The following is a 20240-nucleotide window of genomic DNA, read 5'->3' as shown; positions in this document are numbered from 1 at the left end:
TACACTGGTAGAACGTATAAATACGTAACACGTTTCCTGCATACAATGTGTTAAGTGGCCTCAGGGCACGGTGTTTTCCAATAGAGTGTGTCAACTGTCTTCCCCGACAGGCGAGGCAGATGTTTATGTGGGAAAGATGTCCTCCACTGTGTGAGGGAATGACTCAGCCCAGGAAACTTGGGGTGTCTGCCATCTGAGCTCTATCCCCCCGAGTCCCCATTCCTGGATTCTGCTCTCACAGCTCCAGTCCACTTCACCCTCCCTCTGCCAGAGTACATGATGGTGGCTCCACAGGGAATTTTTGTGCATTGGCCCTTTAAGAGGGTGCCTGAAATTTCAGCTGCCACTCCTTGGCAGACAGCACCCCACTGCTTTTCACAGCTAGATGTTATGTGGGTATCTTTTTCAGTTTGGTGCTCTCTTCTGGGGAGGCCAGCTTCAGGATTAGATCCCAGAGTTCTCAGTGGCACCCCCCTTTCCCCCACAGCTGAGATATCTCTCTGAGACTTCAGTTGCTGTCTATGGGTGCTCAGTCAGCCCTTTCGTGCCTCTGCCCCTCCTACCAGTCTCTATGCAGTCTCCACCTTTAGTCCTTGGGTATCAGGGTTCTCTCCTGTGAGTTTTCCATTGATTATTCAGGAAACCTTTCCATATTTCAGTTGTAATTCCAGCTTGTTCCTAGGAGCGTGTCCGTGCAGCATCCACCTACTCTGCCACCATTTTTTTTTCAGTGTCACAAATATCAGTATATTTTCTTTAGTTGGACAAACACATTCTACATATTGAGAAGATTCATTGATCCAATCAACAAACCTTTATTGATTGCCTACTATATAAATTTGCAGAACGCAGGTACTGGCAATATGAGGATTCATAATACATTTCCAGCATTAAAAGAGCTCAAGGGGAGGCTAGTACAAAATATAAATACAAGGAAAGGAACATAAGCCAAAATAACATTGTGAGTTCTATTGAAAATATAACAATAAAAGATTAAAAGGAAAAAAATATGTAGCAAGGATATAAAAATCAAGATATATATCTTTGTGTATCAGCAGCTATACATATTTAGCAGCGAGAGGGAACCAAAGCCACAGGCATTATACTCTAGGATAGAATTTTATTCCTTTTCTTCCCCATTATTCAAAGTTTTTTCAGGTTTGAAGAAAAATTGAAACAAAATGCACTGTATGAATCAGAGAGCTGGAGCTACAGCTTTTAAAACCCGTCAGCATATATAGAAAGAAAAACAAAACTAGAGGGACAAGGGGGTTCTCAGATAAATAAAACTAAAAGTGTTAAAATAAAATCATCAATACAGTGAGTTGAAATTAGACAGTCGTAGAGATTATTAGTGACTTGAATGAGAGAGCTCCGGAATTTATGAAAACTGCAGCAAGTGACTTGAAAAAAGCAAAGAGGTAAGTGCACTGTTGAGATAATAAACATAGCATTTATCCACCAATCCCTACAGATGCATATCAGAAAAAGAGCTAGGCACAATTCACTTTAAAATAGCCTATCAATTACAGAGGAACCACTTCCTGTTTTGTTTTTTTTTTAAATAACTTAAACAAACATCAATGATGTACATGAAAAAAGCCTGGACAAAAATATTAATTTTTTTTAATTTTAGGAACTGATCCATCTTTTAGTTGAGAATGACCCATACTTTTCTGTTGCAGAAGTTACAGAGAAACAGGAGTGGGCTAGAGGGCCACCTACCACTGGGTCCTTGATAAAGTGGAGCTCGTGTTGCCTGAGAGATTGAGGCTGCTGTCCAACCACCTGGCAGATCCCAGAACAGTTTTTTTCTGGGCTCCAATTAGGAAATGGGGTTGGTGTGTGCTGGGTTGGCTGACATGGCCAGACCTGCAGAAAAACCCAGCACAGCTCGGTCTACTGTTTTATGGCTACAGGGCTTATTTGGTGAAGATACTCATTTGTAATTTTCCAAAAAAAACTGGAGTCTGTTTGCTTTTTCAGGGCAGCAGGAGCCTCTGAGCTCTTTCGTATTTGGAGATATAACCAAGAACTAAAAGCTAATGCAAACAAATAAGAGTTCTTGATCATCCCAACATCCTAGATGTAGCCATAACCACTGGGACCTAGTTTGATTTATTATTTGTTATTGGTAAGGTGATGCTCTCTATGCTAATAATTGGAACCCATTTTAAAAACTCTGACTTAAATAGAAGCTAGTATTCAATTCAGCAGAAAAATAAAGCAAATTTTTAATAATAAAATAAAGAGTTACAGAGAAACAGGAGTAGGCTTAGAGAAAAAAATATTGAAATAATAGAAAATAGTTTCAGTGAGGCTCCTGTAAGAAATTAAGGCCTTTTTTTATTTTAGCAAGGGTTAATGGGTGAATATTAATAAGCATGTTCAAGTCTCCTTGTCAGTTTGACTTTGAACAATTTGTGCTGGCCAAAATTAAACAAACAAAACAAAACTACTGCAGAAAGTTATTGATCATAACTAATGCAGTGAGTATAAGATAAATAATGTAATGGTTACCTCTAAAGATCAGTGAAGAAGTATCAACATTGAATAGTTTGTTTACAGACTTCATAAAGTCAGGGTCCCAGAAATGGCAATCCCTAGAGAAGTATTGAACAGACTGTCAAACCTCAGAGGGAAGGCAGGGGAGGATGTGGGGAAGGGGGAGAGATCAACCAAAGGACTTGTACGCATGCATATGAGCATAACCAATAGACACAGACACTAGGGGGATGAGGGTGCGAGTTGGAGGGTGGGGGGCCCATGGGGTGGGTAAGGACACATATGTAATACCTTAATCAATAAAGAGAAAAAAAAGAGGACAGACTCTGGAAAGAAATAGAAATTTTTAAAAAATACAGTCCATGCCTCGCTTACTTCTACAAATAACTGTGATAAGCAGGGTTCATTTCAGCTTTCTATTTCGGAACTTACTATTTTTTCTCATATCCATATCACATGTATCATGGAGCTCTTATGAATTTTAAAATTTGTTTTTGAACCAAATTGCCTGACCAGAGCACCATTTCTTTGGAAAATAATTGCCTATTTTAAAAGCTTTAATATCCTTCTGTTTCATCAATGAGAAGGAAAAGTGGAACAAATTTAAGAAAATGTGAGAATGTACCAGTTCTACTCTTTCAAAGTGTAGCTTGAAGGAAAGAATAGACAGATTATATCAAACAGGAGAATTTAGCTGTGAGATTTAATACATGGAGATTATCTTTCCACTTTTTTCAAACCTTCGTTTTCATATTTCAAAATTCTACTTTGGCAGATAAAGTGGAGCCTATTATTGATTGTGGGTATCTGGACATGGACAATTGCAATCAGGCATAAATCTCCCAAGGAAAGACCTTGTGTTCTGTTATTACGAATCAGTACTCTTCATTATGTGACATCCAGGGGCTGACATTTCTGCCTAACCTTCTAGATAATGGAGTTACATGGCTATTTAATCTTTTAAGGAAATATAAAGACTCCTAAGATTACACCGCTACGCCTTTGTAAATCATACATTAGCGGCGTTAAGACGCAAGAGGATGCCTTTTCAAGCTTTATAGCTTGCGCCAGCCACATAATTAATGGTTATTACATTTGACTGTTGTTTGTTTTATAAAAACGACAAAATGTGAAAAGTGCTAATCCTCAGCTATGATTAAGTCTGATTTGACTCAGTGTAAAAACTTGGAAGAAATTCAAAAGAAATGTTTAAAATTATTGTAATTGTCTGGAAATGTAAGGCAGTTTTCTTTTTATTGAGTGTGGAAATTAACTATTTGACCTTCTTGAGTAGGATTTTTCTAACTGAAATGTGATATAAATCATCAGGGAATCTTTTTAACATGCAGAGTCTGATTCAGTAAGTCTAGGATGAGGCCCGAGATGCTGCATATCCAGCTAACACGTGCTCAAGTGATGTTCATGGTGCTGCCTAACAGACCAGACATTAGGAACCAGAACAGAGGTTAGAGATTTGTAACCTACACTCTATGGGGGATCCTCAAAGTTTGAGTAATTATATGAAATTGTGGCCTGGCCAGTGTGGCTCAGTGGTTGAATACTGACCTCTGAACCAGGAGGTCACTGTTCTATCCCTGGTCAGGGCACAGGCCCAGGTTGCGGACTCAATCCCCGGTTGGAGGCATGCAGGAAGCATCTGATTAATGATTATCTCTCATCATTGATGTTGCCATTTCTCTCTCCCTCTCACTTCCTCTTAGAAATCAATATATATATTGATATATTATATATATATATATAAAGAAATTGTGCACAGTGTGTGAGTGTGTGTGTGTGTGTGCATTTTCATGGGGTGGGGGGTTACCCATAAGTTTGATCACATTCTCAAAATTTGTGTGACCTACTGCCCTGAATTGTTGATTAGGATTTTCTTGATATGTTCTATATGTTCCTTGTAATGCTAATTCTGTGAGATAATCATTGAAAATGGTAATCAAATAAGTTTTGAAAATTCTATATGTGTCACCTCTTTTGTACATTTAAGTTTCATATTAATATGCTATATATTTCACAAAATCCTGGAGTTTTTATACCTACCTAACTTTTATTTTTAACCCCAGGGTTTCTTAAACTATTTAGTAATGTTTTATTTTCTCTTAAATTTTCCCAAATATGTCTCATGAACAATAAAAGAAGGTATGGTTTACATTAAACAAAAGTAAGTGTATGGAAAAAATTTGTATCTAAATTTATGATTTCCCTTTTACTGCCATTTTTGCCCTCATTCTGTATGATTCGCATTTGTTTCGATGATATCTCCGTCTCATGGCCTCCTCACTTGCATTGCTCTTTATCTTAAACACTAGAGGCCCAATGCACAAAAGTCGTGCAAGAGTAGGCCTTCCTTCCCCTAGCTGCCGGCACCGGCTTGCACCGGCTTCCCTCCAGCTTCCCTCCAACGCTTCATCAGGAAGAATGTCAGTCTAATTAGCATATTATGCTTTTATTATTATAGATTATTGTATCCATTTATTCCAGTGGTCAATCTAAATATGTATGGCCTCCAAATTGTTAATGTTAGTCTCACCTTTTCTCTTAGCTGGAGCCTGTATATCCAACTATCTGTTAGCCATCTTCACTTATTGGCACATGTGTAGGGATATCTTAAAATTAATATGATCAAACAAGATTTCCTAATTTCCTTTCTAAAGTCACTCTTCTTCTAATCTTACTCATTCTATTTAATAGTGATCCTGTTTACTCACTTCAAGCCAATCCATCAGGTAACAAAAAGATTAGCAGGAGATAGGGCTATGCTACCCAATTGGGGAAGAGAAAAATATGTTTGAAACTTGAGTGATTATTTTGACACCTCTTACTGTTTCCATGCCAAGATTTATTAATAAACAGACAAGTACAGCAGGCATGACCTAGGTGGTGAAGGTAACCAGAGGTTTAGAGCTCTCAGGGATGAGAGTCAGGGTCACCTCACCATACAATGGTGCCTAGATCATCAGAGATGATGGCTCAAAATTAGGGGAATATAGTATGGATGATGGTCGAGACAATTGTGAGTCTTGGTTACAGCCTAAAGATCAATCCCATCAGTGCAGGCTGTAATTCATCTCACTAACTTGTTACGTGTTAAGCTACCCAAGAAACAAAGACCAACCAGGTTTCCAGAAAAGCCATTTCCATCTGTAATGAATTTACGCTAAGAAACAAGTAAATTTGGGTGGTACAAGAGGGGGGCTGTAGTAGATACTGTGGCAGTCCATTCTCTTTAGAAACTATGCAACGTACCCATGCCGCTGGGAATATCAGTTGCCGAGGGCTCATGTCTATGACCTTCACTAAAAATCACCTTCCACCATAGAAACCTATTGCCCAAAGTTATGCCACCTCCTAAGTGGTGGTCTGCAGTTAGTGACTACCTTATATTCATATGAATATATATTACCTCCTTGCCTCAATTTGGGAATGTCCTTATAGACTCCGGAGCTTCTTAGAATATAATTTTCAAGGTCAGTGGTTCAGGTTTTCCTTTTGCACAGTTATGTCTTCCTTATTTTCTTTAGTGAAACTTCTTGGAGAACTCAAGAAATCTGCATGTAGTTTTTCCTGTTCAGCAGTGTCTCAAATACCAGGATTATCCTTAATTGATGATGTCTTATAAATGCTCATTAAATGAAGTCATGAAAACCTTATTTCTGTAAAAATCACTGCAGAGTAATGACCATAAGCTGAACAATGATACTCTCTCATCAGTGATATTTCTCTCTCTCTTTCTCTCCCTTACTCTTTGAAATCAATAATAAAAATATATTTTAAGAAAAAGAAATGAGAATTTTGTATAATCAGACTCTTGGTTGTAATTGTATTTTTATAAGTTTTTGAACAAGACCTATTACAAGGTTAAAAAGAAAATGATCAGTCTTGTATCTTGTTTTGCTATTTTATAAATAAACCAAATGACTCTTAAGTGAATCTAGCTAGAAGACAGTGATCTATTATATGGTTATGGTCTCACTGCTATCAAAATTATCCTTCGATTTCTGGATTTCCCAAAGTGTTCTCACGTCAAATTCCACAAAATCAAACTTCATCGTGTATTTCATCTTTATGACTGCACCAGTGTGTTTAGCTACACCAGTGGTCGGCAAACTCATTAGTCAACAGAGCCAAATATCAACAGTACAACGATTGAAATTTCTTTTGAGAGCCAAATTTTTTAAACTTAAACTATATAGGTAGGTACATTGTTATTAACTTAATTAGGGTACTCCCAAGGCTTAGGAAGAGCCACACTCAAGGGGCCAAAGAGCTGCATGTGGCTCGCGAGCCGCAGTTTGCCAACCACGGAGCTATACTCTTTTATTGTGGTTATGTTATCTCTCCTGGTTTCCCCAAAGTAATTACTAAATTTAGAAGCACCCTAAGTTTATTCCTGGCCCTTTTATATTTTTCTAGTGCTACATAGGAAATTCTGTGCAGAAATTTAGATTGAAGAGGGTCAGATGAGGTGAGGTGATCATTCCAAAGCATATTAAGTGGGTCAGGAGCAAGAAGCAAAGTTAGGGCAACATAAATTCTCATAACCAGAAAATTTCCTGTTGGCCTCTTCTCATTATTCAATTTTCCCTAGGGATTTCCCATTTGAAGCTGCCATCATTAACCATGTTTCTGGAAACAACTCCTTGGTATGTGAGAGACACCTAGAATACCCAGAAAATGTCAATAGAAGTATATTTGATACAATCAAAATTATGTTGATAGAATAACTCCAGAAATTACTTAACATTATTTTGGAATAATGTGCTCATTTTAAAAAGGAGAAAAGCAATGCATTCAGAGATTAATTTGTATATTCTAATTTCCACTTCGGGGTCAGGAGTCCATTGGCAGTGTTTGTTCCTCGGATGTGTCAAGAGTGTGAGATTTGTGCGCTTACTGCCTGCACATATAGATAAGAAATAGCGAGGAGAACTTTCTGATTGAAATATATCTCCCATTCCAGTCTATGAATTATATATTCATTTTCAGCTAGGTTACCACACTGTTCTTTAATGTACTCATTAGACATCAGAATTAGAGTCACTGACATTTCAGTTTGAGTTTTTTTAATCCAAACATTGTTTGCCAAGGCCATTTTCACAAAAGAGTAAGAGGATTATTGAAAGAATAAATGAGGAGTGGGAAGACTATTTACATACCAGGAAATTTTAATGGTAAACCCAGGTTGTATACTTTTAATAGCTTAAGAACAATTAAACTTTGAGGTTTGGAAGAAGAGATATTAGAAAATGAAATTTTTAAAAAGTACAGTGAAGAGAAGCTTTGTCCACGTTACAGTTTTCCCCCTGATCCTTTGTGCCAATGAGAATGATCTTGGTGACCCCTGTGTTCTGCATGGTGGACCTCCTATTTTATGATTAAAAGATGACACATGCTTTATTAAGAGAAAGAAATGGTTGAATGAACTATGATTTTACCTTTGAAGAAGAAAAAAAACATTTTAAAAATGAGAACTATGAACAAAATGAGTTTTAAAAAGTAATTTACAAGTGTTAGAATAGAACTGCAATAATGAATGAAAATACACATTATATGTGAAAGTTGTTAGAGTAGGCTTTTACCTTCAAACAAATATATGCCTAATATCAAAGTCACAGCTAATTAAAGAACTAAGAAAGAGAAGGAAGATTTAAATATTAGGGGCTATCTAAAAAGCAGCAATGTTCCGAGAGTTTCTTTAATTATCCTTCCTATTATTAATGCTAGGTCTTCCTCTGACAGTGTGTGATATTGTATATAGGCAGGTGCATGCATTTGATATTGCACGGCTGCTTCAAAAGTGGAGTGAGTGGTGAAATAACAGTAAATGCCAGTGATGTATGTTCTTTAGATGTGGTTTTGGTAGAGTTGAGAGTAGGTAATAAAAATGACGAATTGACTCAAATCTTCCTCCCCTTTTCTTTCTTTTAAGCACAGTAGTTTAAATCCCCTATGTGGTTGGAATACATGCAAGTGTGAGAAAGCATTCTGCTTAAAGTAGTTGGGTGTTTTTGCATAATCACATAAATCTGTTATCTGGTGTTTAATATTGTTGGAAAGTCAGACCATAGATATTTATTGTTATCAGAGGGGTCTTCTAAAGAGTAAATTCACACGAGTTTAACAAAACAGAGCAACTTAGTGACTACTAGATAAATTCCTTTGAAAATTTTTGTTCAGGGAGCTCTTAAACCTTAAGAAAACAAAGCATACACTACAATCTACTGTTGCTATGAGGAAGATTTCACTGAATAGTCATGGAAACTTCTGAATATAACTATTTATAATTGCATGATTATGCTAGAGTAGTAACATCAAGAAATGGTTTAAAGTAAAAGTCCTTTAGTCAGACTTTCTGGTTCAACTCTAGCTGTACCATTTATTATTAATATTCAAACTTGGAATAGGTTATATTTACTTTTTTTCCTTTGAAAAGAATGAGGATTATAGTAATTATTTTTGTGTTATTTATATGATTAAAGGAGACAATACTATGTCAACAATATAGAGTAAGTGTGCTTTGTATTGTATACATAGGGGTTGGCAAAAGTAAGTTTATAGTTGTGAGTACGCAAAACAGTTTATTCTTGTATTATTATACATTAACTAGTAGCCCTGTGCACGAATCTGTGTGCCAGTAGGTCAGCTGCCCTCCTGCCCCGCCCTCCTGGAGCTCCCCCCTCCTCCCCTCATAGCTTGCTGCCCTGCCTGCTCCTGTAGCTCTCCGCAGCACGCTTGCACCTCGCTGGCCCACCCTCCTGCTGATCTGTGATCTGGTTGTGATGCACTTGGTCTTTATGCCTCTCTTATATAGGGTTATTGTATTATTTTCCATATGAACAACATATGTGTATGTATATGTCTTCCACATACAAGTACTGAAGATTAAGTTTAAATTATAACTATACTGGCTTTTTCTTCCTATAGTTTCAAGTTTAAATAACCAAAAATTGATACAGAAAACAGATTTCCATAGATTCTTAATTTTTCCCTGTCACATTGGAAATCCAGACAACAACAATCATATAGACCAGTGGTTCTCAACCTTCCTAATGCTGCAACCCTCTAATACAGTTCCTCATGTTGTGGTGAGCCCCAATTTCATTGTTACAAATTGAATATAATTAAAGCATAGTGATTAATCACAAAAATAATATGTAATTATATATGTGCTTTCCGATGGTCTTAGGTGACCCCTGTGAAAGGGTTGTTCGACTCCCAAAGGGGTCGCAACCCACAGGTTGAGAACCGCTGATATAGACCATTTATATTACATGAGTAGTGGAAAGTAAACTCTTCAATGGATATGAAAACCCACAGTATTTTGTATTCCATTCCCATTCTCAGTGGCAATGAAGAGTGCCTAAATATGAAGAAACGAAAGAGTAAAGAGCAACTCCTACCTATTTAAAATGGTGATTCTCAAAATGGGAAGAGCCCTCCTTTGAGCGTCAAGAAGATGCATACGGTTGGGAAACATGCCTCAAAATTATTCTCAAATGTTCTTAGTTTCTTTACTGTTTGGATTGGTTGCTGCTAGATATTCTTTCCTTTTTAAAAACATGTTTTTATTGATTTCAAAGAGGAAAGAAGAGGGAGAGAGAGAGACAGAAACATCAATGATGAGAGATAATCATTGAGCAGTTGCCTCCTACATGCCCCACACTGGGGACTGAGCCTGCAGCCTGGCCATCTGTCTTGACTGTGAATCCAAGCATGGTCTACTGCTTCATAGGTCAATACCTAACCACTGAGCAACACTAGCTGGGTACTATCCTTTTTTTTTTTTTTTTTTCATCATGGAGAGATGATATTGCTGCTGGCACTTCCAGAGAAATCTGATTTTGCCTCCCCAAACCATAATGCTGGATAAATGTCTCATTCTACTGTGTAGTAAAAACTAAAGAGTTAAAATGTCTATTTAGGTTGACAGGACAGTCTGAAAACATGTTACTTTTGATAGGTAACCAACACAGAGATGTGGTTAGTATGGCTGGGAGGGACATGTATAACAAATCCAATCACCAATGGTCTTACCAAGAGAACAGAGTTGGAGCAAATTAGGAAGACAGAGGTTGAGTTTGAAGTCTGTTTTTTTAAGGAACATCTTGAAACAGAAAAGAGCACAACCTTGTAAGCCAGTGCAGCACAAAACAGGAACACAGGGCACCTGAGTCCAGTTCATTATGTACTGCTCCAAGGTGGAGTGCTGCGAAAGCATAGGAAATGCAGATGTGAGTGTTACAAGGAGAAGGCTGGGGCCTTTATAGAAAATGTTTCAGAGACATTTATGCGGTTTTGAGTTGGGGGATGTATGGGAGTTCCTGCACTTGACTGGAAAGACATATTACCTCCTCGAGGAGGTCAAAAAGTAGCAAATGCTTGAAAATAGACAAACTGTTTAATCAATTAAAATATTACTTAGAGCTCATCCCATTATATTTTTTATTTTAAAATAATTCATTTATTACTTAAAATAACAACAACATAATTTATTGAGTGCAAGGTATATGCCAGACATCAAGATAATTATTTAATGTAAATTACATAACTTAGCACCATAACCCTAGGTTTTGTTTAATGCTGAGCATTCATTCTATCGAAATTTTTATTAGCTCTAAACTAGAGCTGTGTACAGGGAGTGAAACCATGGGTATTTGACCCCCAAACTGGTTTTCATCCCTACAAACTTATCAAAATGTGTACAAAGATAATGTTAAATCCAAATTGGTGATACCATTGAAACATGGTCCTTTAGACAGTTGCCTAACTCTTCCACATGACATTTACATAATAAGAAAAAGGTAGATGTTTACACAATCCCATCAATGTTAGCCTGGTGTTAGGGCATCGCTCCTACTTCCTCCCTCTATAGCAGCGGTTCTCAACTTGTGGGCCACGACCCCTTTGGGGGTCGAACGACCCTTTAACAGGGGTCGCCTAAGACCATCGGAAAACACATATATAATTACATATTGTTTTTGTGATTAATCACTATGCTTTAATTATGTTCAATTTGTAACAATGAAAATACATCCTGCATATCATATATTTACATTATGATTCATAACACTAGCAAAATTACAGTTATGAAGTAGCAATGAAAATAATTTTATGGTTGAGGGTCACCACAACACGAGGAAGTGTATTAAAGGGTCAAGGCGTTAGGAAGGTTGAGAACCACTGCTCTATAGTAGCCCCACCCTTTGAATGTTCTGCCTCCACCTACTTTTTACAAATATGAATTGTTTTCTCTAACCACTTTATGTAAATGTATTCATAAGTTGTTCTCTAAAATAACAATATGTTGTTGCTGTTTGTTTATTATTTTAGTACCTTTTAACTTATATAGTTGTCTCTCAATGGACCATAACCTTAAGACAACCAACACTTTCAAAAAATATTATTACTGTTTACCTTAAAATTAGCAAAGTGCCCAGCACATAGTAGAAATTCAATAAATAATGTACTAAGTGTATAAATGAAGCCAATCAGATAATACTTTACAAATAATATTTCAGGTTCCTGTTAATTGTTATATTAACATATGAATGAATACACTGAGTAGAATTTGCAAAATAATTTATAGAATAAAAAAATGCCAAGGTACAGTGTTTGTTTAACAATTTTTATTGAGTGCTTATTAAGAATATAATAACATGTTTATTATATTCTTGATGGTCCTTGGTCTGAATATTCAATAAATGAGGAAGAAACATTGTTTTTCCTCAAAAAGTTCATATATAACAGAGAGATAAACAGATAAAAAGCGATATGAACAACCCGAGCATTAATAAACTCTATGCATCTAATCAATAGTTTTCATGATAAAAAATGCTAACAATTAAATTAGGTAATGTCTCTTTAATGTTATATAACGTTGGATTGGTGATTATCTTCTTATGATTCCTGACTTATCAGTAACATTAAAAATAGTATGCGATAATAATAGCCAGATGTTTTTAAGATGAATTTTTCTCAGGTACGTAACATTCATTTGAGATGAAATCAGTTACCCTTTTGTTTTAATTGCCTCTGTATCTGTACTTCCAAACTGAGTAAACTATATGAACATTGTACATTGAATTTTTTCACTTTTAGCATTTATCCAAACTATTGGTATCAATAAATGTGTAGATGATGAAAGGGGAAAAGTTTCTTAAATAGGGAAAAGTCTTTTTGACATTGATCTAGGCCCATGGTCGGCAAACTGTGGCTCGCGAGCCACATGCGGCTCTTTGGCCCCTTGAGTGTGGCTCTTCCTAAGCCTTAGGAGTACCCTAATTAAGTTAATAACAATGTACCTACCTATATAGTTTAAGTTTAAGAAATTTGGCTCTCAAAAGAAATTTCAATCGTTGTACTGTTGATATTTGGCTCTGTTGACTAATGAGTTTGCCAACCACTGGTCTAGGCAATAATTTTGTAGATATCACTCACAAATCATAGGCAACAGAAGCAAAAATATATACATGAGATTACATCAAACTAAAAATCTTAGCAAAGGAAAGACTAAAGAGACAGTCTGTGAAATGGTAGAAAATATTTATGAACCACACATCTAATAAGGGAAAGAATTAATATTTAAAACATATCAGGATCTCAAACAACTCAATAGCAAGAAAACCAATAACCATATTGAACTATGGCCATATGACCTGAATAAACATTTCTCAAGAGAAGACTTACAAATGGCCAACATATATATGAACCTGGAGGACATTATGCTAAGTGCAATAAAGTAGGTAGAGAAAAACAAATACAAACTGCATAGGGTCATTTATATGTGGAATCTAAAAAAATATAGAAAAAAAATTTGAATTCAGAAGCAAAGAGTGGGACAGTGTTTACAAGGGGCTGGTGGGTGGTAAATAGGGAGATGTTGGTAAAGAGTACAAAGTTGCAATAATGAACAGGCATGGGGATTATAGTTAATAATACTCTATTGAACACAGAAAAGCTAAGAGTAAATTTCTGGTACTCTTAATACACTCAAAAAGTGACAACTATGTGAAGAGATAACATGTTGATTAGCTTAGCTGTAGCAATCATTTTACTATTTATCCTATATAATAAGAGAGGAATATGCTATTAGCCATTACGCCCTGATGCGTAATGACCAAGCACATCACGGCCAGATCACGGATCAGCAGGTGGGCCAGCGAGGTATAAGTGGGCTGCGAAATGCTACAGGAGGGGGTAAGGAAGCAAACCATGAGGAGAGGGGGCTGCAGCGACCTACTGGCTACAAGCAGGCAGCAGAGAGCTACAGGATGGGGCAGGGCAGCAAGCTATGGAGGGGGTGGGAGGAACTACAGGAGGGAGGGGCAGCAGGCAGAGAGCTACAGGAGGGCAGCAGTGACCTACTGGCACATGGATTTGATTCGTGCACAGGGCTACTAGTATGTATATAAATCCTCATGTTGTACACCTTAAATATATAGATACATCTTATTAAAATATATAAATTAAAAAGATAATAATAAAGAATAAAATTTTTGATAATTAAAAATTAGGTAAGTGAATTGATAGGTTGAGCTATTCTATTTACTACTAGAAAAAAAGAAAGATCTATTTACTACTAGAAAAAAAGAAAGACTAATTTAGGAATGGGACTAATTTGCCAAAGTAAAATAAAAATATAAACAATAAATAAAAGTTGAATTCTTACTAGATGTTAGATATTGTGCTTTTTATATACTTTAATCTTTACAACAATCTCAGAGACTATAACTTTATTTACTCCATTTTATTAATGAAGAAGGTAACACTTAGGGATATTACTTTTTCCAAGTTTATAGAACTGTTGAGTATTGGGGCCAAAAGGATAATCTAGGACTCTGACAATAAAGCTACCTAAGTGATCTGTGCTTTAAAGCCTCTGTGTCCTCTTGCTGCTTTATGTTCTGGCATACCTTCTGATCTTTTCAGAATGTTGGTAGTCCCTGTTTTCAGAATATTCCCCGAAGTTCTCAGACAGGAGGTGAAAGTCTTGTTTCCATGACTGGGCTGTCTAACAGTATGGTACACCCAATTATACTAGTGAGAAGTGTTCATTCACAGGGGGGTCAAAGAGTGTATTGAGATTATACGAAGATATTAGAAGAGAAAACAAGCTTCAGAACTTGATAAATCAACAATAAAATGAAATTAATCTACCAAAAAATTTGGATGAGTGAAATGTATCAACTCAAAGAGCAGAGATAATGAAAAAATTTCATAATTAAAGGAGTTTTTATTAAACCTGGGAAGAAAGAGATAAAACTACAAGAAAATTTGGATTTTGTGGACAGAGATCTAGTCAGTGGCATGCAGTTACAAGATGGATATGGGAGAGAGATGGAAGTGCATGTGCCAAACACACACACACACACACACACACACACAATTTGCACAATCATCCACTGAGGCAAAAAAGGTTGGTAACAAGATTTTTAAGTTATATAGAGAAAAAAATATAAAAATTAATTACTTGATTTTCTAACAGATTATATTGTTTCTTTTTGCTTTGGTTCCCAGAAAACAAACAGCAGATAAATCTGTATGGCATGTATAATAATTCTATTGAAACTTGTGTTGGTTTATTTGTTTTTTTTCTCTTCTATTTTTTTATTTTCCTTGTGAAGATGTTTTCATCCTTATACATATTAGATCTAATAAGCTATAAAGCATATATACAAATATATATGTATGATTGTGTATATGTGTATGTCTTCAGGATTTCAATTATTTTTAGAGATGTTGTGAACCATTGTTGTTTGTTTTTTTTTTAATATATTTTATTGATTTTTTACAGAGAGGAAGGGAGAGAGAGATTGAGAGTTAGAAACATCGATGAGCTGAGCGAGAAACATCGATCAGCTGCCTCCTGCACATCTCCTACTCGGGATGTGCCCCCACCCCAGGTACATGCCCTTGACCGGAATCGAACCTGGGACCCTTCAGTCCGCAGGCCGATGCTCTATCTACTGAGCCAAAAATGGTTAGGGCATAGTTTGTTGTTTTAATGAAGAGATAATTTTCACATAATAACTTATAAACACATGGTATGAACTTATTTTGGTTGAGGCAGACAAGTGGCATTGTTAATATCAAGGGAAAATGTGTATTTTTCTTGGCACCTGATGGCAAATTACATAAGTAAGATCATATAAAAATTAACCTTTGAAGGACTGAAAGTATGTCATGTAAGTTCACTATGGGGGGAGCAGTGTCATAAAGCATGATTAGACTAAATTCATCGCAGTGAAATATGATAATTTAGGGCTCATACAGCAATTTTCTTTCTTTTTATTTTTTTAAAATATATTTTACAGAGAGGAAGGGCGAGGGATAGAAAGTCAGAAACATCGATGAGAGAGGAATATCGATCAGCTGCCTCCTGCACACCCCCACTGGGGACGTGCCGGCAACCAACGTACATGCCCTTGACCGGAATCGAACCTGGGACCCTTCGGTCCGCAGGCCGACGTTCTATCCACTGAGCCAAACTGGTTAGTTAGGACAGCAATTTTCTGTAGATAACAGATGGCATAAAGTCTATGGTATAGCAGGATAATGAGCAAAGAAATTTTGCATTTTGGCTTTATATTTCTTGATAACAGATGACATTTTGTTAATGTTATATCTAAAGTTTCGTGTGAATATAAAGTATGAGTATAATAGTCTAGTTCTTATTTAAATTATTTAATATTATTTTATAATATTGTCTGACAGCCCCACTTTTCCATACATGCACCATATGCCAAAATTATGATGCAACGTAGGGTCCCATTCATTTGAATTTACTTGACTGTCAAAGTCAAGCTTTGTGTTTATCATTTGGGCATAACATCTTATACCTTCTCTGTGTTTTTTTATTAAAATTATATTGTTTTAAGGGATCAATTTTTTTAAAATGTTGAGAACTGAGGAAAAGATACAAGAGGCAACCTAAAGCAGGAAAGATAAATAAATCAGAACCCATGGACACATAGCATTAAGAAAATATTCCTAGCCAATTTTAACTCAGGTGTTTTATTGATGTGTATAACACTATAGGGAAATAAAATTTATGCCAGCTTTCCAAAATGTATGAGGAGAGCACGGGTAATTATAGTTCCTCAAGTTTATCATTTTATAGCTATCTTGAAGGAACAAGGTAGACCGCTGACCCTAAAATAGTGAGATAAAAACCACCGATATGAGTGGAAATTGCTATTTGCAGCTCAACAAACATGATTGGAAAAGGAAATAAAATAGAAAAGGCAACAAAATGAAAATTAAAGAAAAACTAAATTAGACCAGATGTTGCGAATCTGTTTTTCATGCAGAGATGCTTAAATGCAGGGAATGGCCTTCCAGGCAAGGTTGCTGAGATAATAACACTGAGTTTGTTCAAGATGGTTTGATTAGATGGTCTGATGGTGGAGATTCAGAACTAAAAGGAGACTAAGTCGTGAAGGTCAGCTCGGCTCTTTGCATTAAAAAGAGTCTCAGATATTTATTCAAGATCTTGACCAAAGATTATATTTCTCTGGCCTTTTTTTTTTTTTTTAGCCTCAGTATAAAAAAAACAACAGGCACACAACATGTTCTGTTTCACATTTTAATCAATCTTTTAAACAGCTACCTCCCATTATTACTAGCAGTTGTTATCATGTTACCTTTCTCTCTGATTTTATTATCATGGCCTCATTATAGTATCTCCCCACTGGCTTCCCCTACTGTGATCCTTATTACATGGATGTTTGTTCCATGTGCTACTGGTCTTTCATCATGTTTGAATCTTGGGAAAAAAAATTTTCTAAATACAATATCTTGTAGACAGATTGCACTGGTCTCATGCAATCATTGCAGTTGTTGGACATCTGACTGCTTCATGCCAATATTCCATTCTGGAAATTTCTGTGTGAAAGAAAAAGTTGTTCTTGAATGAAGAATTAGGAAATAAAAGAACTATTTTATTTTTAAAATCTTTAAATAGGAAGTTTTAAACTTTTTGTGCCTCTTTTTTCTGAAATTGAATCTAGCATGAACTAAGGTGTCCAAACACAAAGAACATGGATTGTACTTTGCAAGCCATGAAAGAAGTAACTAAAAACCATTGAAATGTGCAAAGAAAAAAGATATAAATAATACAAAACTATCTAGTAAACTAATATTTATATATTGTTTATAGTATAAAACACTCTCCCAATAAAGTAGCTTTTGGTAAATTCTTCAGTTTTTATACAGGCATCACTCTAGCAATGAGTCCCACAGGTGTCAGTTAGTTGTGTTTAAAATTTCATAATGGGAGACAGCAGAGATTGTTGAACATATATGTATCATTTGGTGAATTGCTCATAAATATTTTTTATCTGACACAGAAAAATTAAAAAAATACTGTTTTATCTTTTAATTAGGTAGCTCTTCCACAGCATTTGCATTAACTAGGTCCATTTACAAGTTGTTAATACATGTAATTGACTCTAAATATTATTTTCACATGGACACTCAACTTATAATTAAGGTGAAAAACTTCATAATCATTCTCTTGAAATTTTAATTTGTGACAATTTCATTTAGTGATCTCAATACCTTTAAAATAAAATTTAGTGAACTGCACTGTTAATTGTTTCTGCCTGAATACATCCTGTGTATTTTAGAAAAATATTATTTATATACTAGAGGTCTGGTGCATGAATTTGTGCACTGGTGAAGTCCCTGGGCCTGGCCTTTGCCCTCTTGCAATCCAGGACCCATCAGGGGATGTCGGACTGCTGGTTTTAGCTCGATCCCCGCAGGCCAGGCCGAGGGATCCCACTGGTGCACATATCTGTGCACCAGGCCTCAAATGCATATAAGATCTTTGGTTAATCTCTCCCCTCCCTACCCTCTCCCTACTTCCTTCTGAGATAAATCAGTCTGTCCCACATTTCCATGCCTGTGTGTTGAGTGTTTGCTCCTCAGTGGTCAGTGCACATCATAGCTACCAGTCGAATGGTTGTTTTTGGATATATATATATCCAAAAAAAGGTTTTTACCATCCTTTTAATCTCTGAATAAATACATGTTTACTTAATAAAATTTTGGATCCTGTGTATGTTTTCAGAGTTAGATTAAAAAATGAATAACAGTATAAAAATACATAGAGCATCAAGTAAAAGTGAATTCTTCAGAGAAAAATTGCTGATGATGGATGAAATTAGCTTCTAAGTCAGAGGTTGTAGGATGACTGAGAAGGGTCTATTAGAGAATCTTCTAGAGCAGCGGTTCTCAACATGTGGGTCGCAACCCCTTTGGCGGTCGAACGACCCTTTCACAGGGGTCGCCTAAGACCATCCTGCATATCAGATATTTACATGATGATTCATAACAGTAGCAACATTACAGTTATGAAGTAGCAACAAAAATAATTTTATGGTTGGGTTACAGCATGAGGAACTGTATTTAAAGGACCAGAAGGTTGAGAACCACTGTAGAGAGCTTTGTGAAAATGTCAAGGAGAAACTCCATGGGAAGGTAAAGATAAGCACAGACTATAGAAATCTGAGTTGGGATGAAGTATTTGAGTTTCCTGTAAGGATTGTTCTTATATATTTGAAGCAGTGTCTTTTACCATTCACTTTTTAATCATCCTTTGATTTTTCTCTCTAATTACAAATAGTTTTGTAGGGACTTCCATATTTTTAGAAACAATCATGTTGATTCATAATATTTTGTGAACGACGCTGATTTGAGAATAAGAAATCATACCTTGAAATTACTTCTAAACTCGTGGACCTGTTTGTCATTTGTGTGGCAAATTCCAGATGTTGATAGGTTCCTTGAAAGTATCACTAATGAGACCAAGAAAGAAAATTCATCTCCTGGAGAGGGACTACTCTGAAATTTTTTGCATCTGAGAACAAAATGTAAGGAAAAAATAAATTTCAATGAAAGGAAAATATGACTGAGTTTAAAATAAAATCATAGACCGAGGAAATGAACTTCCCTAAGGCATCTATCTAATAACAGTCTTGCCCCTTTTAATTGTTAGCCCTTTCTTTTCATGTATAGAGATATTGTATTTTAGAAGGAAATTGAAATAATTAAGCTGCATACTTAATGTTATGGGGAAATAAATAAATAAATAAAATTTCCCAGGTTATAAACAACTCGTTTGTTCCTAATTTTATCTGTTCATTTAAAATTTTATGTATTCTTTGGGGTTTCTGTTCTACTATATGTATCATATACCTCAAGACGTCACTTAAAATAGTGCCATGATTTCCTTTCTTATAAAAAAGTGCTTTTGATTATGTTTTGGAGAGGGGGGGGCGGGGAGAAGGAGAGAGAAACAGAAACATCAATGCCAGAGAAACATTGATCTGCTGCCTCCTGCACACCATAATGTGGATGGAGCCTACAACCCGGGCATGTGCCCTGAGCGGAGAAACATTGATCTGCTGCCTCCTGCACACCCTAATGTGGATTGAGCCTACCCGGGCATGTGCCCTGAGCAGGAATTTCACTGTGACCTCTTGATTCCTGGATTGATACTCAACCACTGAGCCACACCAGGATTTTTTTTTTATTCCTGTGCCCCATAATACAAATTTTTGTAATTCAACACGCACGTTATTCTGTATTTTCAATCCTAATAAAGGAATAGCACCCAAGCAAATACCGACTATTTTCTACAAGAGTTTTCAGCAACAGAGGCATTCAACATTAGCATCCCGTGTGCAGAATTGAATGGTTTTATTGCTTAATAT

At 36.1% G+C, this 20240-nt stretch overlaps 1 protein-coding gene and 1 pseudogene across 1 annotated transcript in view; both read left to right on the top strand.

The window, feature by feature from the left end:
* The window catches only part of CTNNA3 (catenin alpha 3), a gene marked incomplete at its 3' end in the record, with an annotated part of 1162049 nt that overhangs the window by 937752 nt on the left and 204057 nt on the right, over positions 1-20240 (top strand). The gene's annotated exons all lie outside the window — the stretch shown is intronic.
* On the top strand, positions 1384-2211 carry LOC102758457 (annotated as a pseudogene).

The sequence above is a fragment of the Myotis davidii genome, unplaced genomic scaffold (genome assembly GCF_000327345.1).
Source record: "Myotis davidii unplaced genomic scaffold, ASM32734v1 scaffold134, whole genome shotgun sequence".
NCBI classification, from domain to species: Eukaryota; Metazoa; Chordata; class Mammalia; order Chiroptera; family Vespertilionidae; genus Myotis; species Myotis davidii.
This window is presented reverse-complemented; position numbering and strand designations above follow the sequence as displayed.